Source organism: Lygodium microphyllum, chromosome 4, assembly GCF_053477565.2.
Source record: "Lygodium microphyllum isolate KBCC chromosome 4, Lygodium_microphyllum_v1.1.10, whole genome shotgun sequence".
In the NCBI taxonomy this organism is placed as follows: Eukaryota; Viridiplantae; Streptophyta; class Polypodiopsida; order Schizaeales; family Lygodiaceae; genus Lygodium; species Lygodium microphyllum.
In genome coordinates this window covers 21,358,098-21,362,993 of record NC_141138.1, presented here as the reverse complement: position 1 = coordinate 21,362,993, position 4,896 = coordinate 21,358,098, and positions in this window count along the sequence as shown.

Below are 4,896 nucleotides of genomic sequence, written 5' to 3'. Positions count from 1 at the left end.
TTTCCTGTTTCTTTCCAGTTGCTTATCTGCTCTGCATCGAACTGCTAAGTTCTACCATTTAAATTGAGTCCCTGATAACAAACAAAATACGATCGCATGCATTGCAATTTTTGAGATGTTACTACAAATCTCGTAATAGAAGCCCCAAACATCACCACCAGGAATATTATGTATTCTTTGTTTCTTGAAAACACTTGCATTCGCTCTTTTGGCATTTGCCCTTTAGGGCGTATGCTCTTACAATGGTGTGATGGCATGGTAAATCGCCACTCACAAATTAGTGTTGGTCTTATTGAGTTAGAAGCTATTTAGTAGAAATTAAGCTCCCTTTTTTTGTTGCCTTAACTCCTTTTTTTTAAAATGAAAAATCCTGGAATCATTGGAAACAACAGGGCATTGCTCTAGCGCATGCAAGTCCACACTTGCCATAAGTAGCATGTTGTAATATTTGATTTGCACTCTTGGTCGTAGCATTTGCATCGCTTTAGGGTTGTTTCTTTCCCATGGAGGTTAAACTTAGATAGTGGATATGGCACAATTCACTTGTACAACCCACTCCTTGGGACTAGACCCCTCTTTTTCAATGTGTTGCACTCATGAAGTTACACCAAGTTGGCTTCATCAATATTGGTTCTTGTCACACACACACCCCCACACTTGCACTCGCATAGCCCTCCACCAACCCTCTAAGATAATGTAAATCCTACCCATTATAGGATCCATATTGCATCTCACATTTTCCTAGAAGCCATAATCAAATACTCTTTGAAGTAAAAAATCATGCTTGAATTAATATGCTGGCCATTGATCTATATTACTCAATCTACATTACTTATCCAAGTGAAACCAACTTAAGACCTATTTAAGGACTTGCTAATGTAATCTAAGTTTGATATGTACAATTGTCATTCATACATTGTGGAAATGTGTAGTTTGTGGCATCTATGTTCAAATTGTGTGTGCATATTTCTATAGATTGGGTGTTTTTGCAACATTTGAGCATTTGTGCAAGGGTATAAGGGTATATCTATGATCAAAAGCTTATATGGATACATGGTTGAATATAGGTCAAGGTGTGTGGATGGCGAGGGATTTTCAAATTCTTAGGGCAAGTTATAAATATGTTATTAGGCCTTTATAACATGTGGAACAATCTTATGTTTTTAGGGTGCGATTGGTACAAAAAGAAACCCACCTCAAGGTGCAATAGGCATAAAAAGCGAACCAATTGCTAAACTTGTAAATGCTACTAATAGATCATGTTACGAGACTAGGTCAATACGTGGGCTTTCCCAACCTCTCTACGATGGTTTTCCATCATGATAAACTACCCATTTTCCCTACTCATTACAACGGATTAGGCTCATAGGTGGGCAAATAGATGTAGTTTGAGGACTTTAAAAGACTTGTAGGCACTAAGTGATCTCAAGTTGTGCACCAAGTGACCTATGACTAAATTTGTGTGTATTTTGTGAACAATAAGCATGGTTTTAAATATTTAAAAATATTTTAATTATAAATTTTACATGGCATTAAACACCAATTTAAACTAGCTTTATTTGGTGTATTCATATTATATTAAATGTCAATTTAGGCATGTCGTACTTGCAATTGTTATGGATTATTGAATGCAAACTTTTGTAAAACAAACATGGCATTTATAGAAAAAAAAAAGGGAGCATTGATTACATGACTATGGTTAGAGCCACAATTTTGCACAACCAGGTTTCTTTTTGTTGCTTCTTGCATATACATTAAGCATCGTTTATATGAATTGAGTCCACAAACTACAAGAAAGAATATGCATTGACAATATAAAATGTACAATGTGAGTAAAAGAAGAATGAGAATGACCAAATAGTAGTTTTTATTGCATTATAAATATACGAGGGTGTACATGAAGCTTCAGAAGCCAAATTTTGGCTTGAATAATAAGACAAGGGAATATAAACAATCTCTCTTGTTACAGCACAAATAACAATTAGTATACTTAACCATTTGAAATGCAAATTTTGGCTTGCATTAGAAAGTAGAACAATTTAACCTCAGGTGCCCCATGTCATGCATTAGCCTTATTAGACTTGCTTGTTCTCACTTTGTTTTCTTCCTCTTTATTGTCTTGTGTCTACACAAAAGGGATATTTGATATATTGGCAAAAAGAAAAACAATGCCTAACATTTGAAAAACACAAGCTTACTCAATTAGATCTTAAATACTTGTAGAGTGAGCTTTCAATAATGTTCGTCCTATAGATTCTTTTGTGTAATGATCCAAGCCATTCCATTTGCCTTTGTCATGTCCCAATGTGTTGTTGACTATAAAGCCATTCTACCATAGGCTTGTGATATAGTTGGATGCCTTGATAGGTTCGGCTCGTAGAAGTGTGTAGACCTAAGGAAGTTATACATTTGTATCACCAGGTATACTTTGTATGGCATAGTGGATTGCTATATGGAAACATAAGCTGTGCCAATCCATGCCTCGAAAACCTACAACTTAACTTGAGTATCTCTCTCAATCCCAACATTCTAAATATGGCTAGCCCAAGATCAGAATGTTGTGAGGAGGGAAAATACTCAAGGTTAGGATGTAAAATTTTCCATCATGGGTTGCATGAGTTAGGCAATCAAACAATTATGTAAGCTTTTTAATGGCATCTACTGTGCCATATAAGGTATTGTCATCATGATAGATGCACAACTTCTTAGGGTCTACACATCACCCTCTATAAGCAAGACTAAATCATCAATTCCTTTCTTTCCCCATTATGTCACTTTTTGTGTGGAAGGTCATTCCTTGCAATTTGCAAGTTGTCTTTGCACACATCAAAAGTTGTAACTTCAAGCATTACTTAAAAAATCAATTGTAAGTATATATGAAGATTATTGCACAATATTATACATATTTGCTATAGTACACATTCTACAAAATAGTATATATTTTTTAGAAGAAAAAATATATAGAGACTCAAGTCATGATGATTTTTTGAAAAACCATGTGTTCTCATGATTCAATATCCTACACATGGAAGGAAGCACAAAAGCGTGTGGCATAAGGGATTTGCATTTCCATGATGCTTGTTTTCCTGATCCGAAGTGCAATGCCCCATGTTATTCCATCTAGATTCACAGTATGCCTTTATGTTGCTAACTATAAATCTCATTTGTCGAATGCTTCTTTGCCTTCTTCAACAAGCACTGCTAGACGTAAGCTCAATTTCATAAGGATATAGAGCCTCAACTTCTCAAAAGAAAAATAACAAATCATAGATTTTGTGATGTGCTAACTCAAATCTCCAAATCTATTTTTACTAAGTGTAGATATAGACATAGGCTAAGTGTAGGTGTAGACTAGGTTCGTGTGTAGATATTGATCGATCTATAAGTTGTGCTAGTTTCCTTAGCACACCACCACATCTATGGCTTTCCCCTTCTATATAGGTTACTAGCACAATAAGGCACCATTGGGTGTCCCTCTTCATCAACCATCAAATAATGTACGATGAACTATGATATTTTTGTTAGATGGTTGATAATAACAAAGTAGTAATGAAGGTGCTTCCACAAGTTACACACTTGCGATGTTCTCAGTGTGTGCTCTTATATAGACAACAATCTCATTTGTTATAGCATTGTTGTTGGGACTGTTCTAGTGCCTTATGGTTGATTATTTGACAAAAATATCACTATTCATATTGCATTACTTAAGGGATAGATAAAGTAGGCACGTGATTATAAAGGATATCGAATGGTGGCATACAGGCTAGTAACATAGGTAGAAGGAGCAAAGCAAAAGATGCAACAACGTGCTCAAAAAATCAATATGTTCTATAGATTGATCAACATCTCTTTGATGGAAAGTGTTAAGCCATCAAGATCTCAACATAAGGTTTGAAGGTCTCAAAGCTAGGTCTCAAGGTCAATAGACAATTACTTTTTTCAACATAGCCAATAGTAATACTATTCATCATAGTTTCATGTGTTACGAGAGCTAATAGAGTTGTCTTTATCATTACAACATATTTTACAGCCTTCTCTAAACTTTGTAGATGCTCTAAATAATTATATAAGTTATTAAATTCAATAATTGTCTTCCCACATTGTGGAAGTTGTAAATTCAACAGTTTTCAAATTTGTATATAGAGACTTGAGTCATGATGACAAAAAACTGCGAGTTTTTATGATTAAATATCCTACATGTAGAAGGAAGTGAAGCAGCATGCGACAAAAGGGATTTTCATTTTCATGATGCTCGTTCTTGTTATCTAAAGTGTGATGACCCATGTTGTTCCATTTATATTCATCACTTATCTTTGTGTTACTGACTATAAACCTTTTCTATCGAATGCTTCTTCACTTACTTTCATGAGCATTACAAGATGCAAGTTAAGTCCCAGTAGGATATAGAGTCTCCAACTCTTAAAAGAATCCAAAAAACTCACAAATTTTGAGTCACGCTAACTCAAGTCTCTAAATTTTATTGTTCTTTGTGTCTAAGGAATCAGTCCATCTCACCACGATCATGTGACTATGATACCAATATCATAATTACACCTTATTTATGCACAGAGTCCTTGCATGATAATCAGTTCAAAATAACTAGTTGAAGTAATATCAACATGTCATCTATGATTCCATGGTGGTAAAGAAGCTATGAGTAGTCACAATGCTAGTGTTCTTGAAGGCCTTAATCATTAAACATCATAGTTGACATGTTCATATTGCTTTACTTACTAAAAGTTTATGGTGGTAAAAAAGCTATAAATAGTCCATGCTAGTGGGCTTGAAGGTAGGTGTAATTATTGAAGATCATTGATGAAGTGTTGATATTGCTTCAATTAGGTCTATTAGACTATTTCTCATGAAATAATAATTAAGCTGTAATTTGATGTTGGT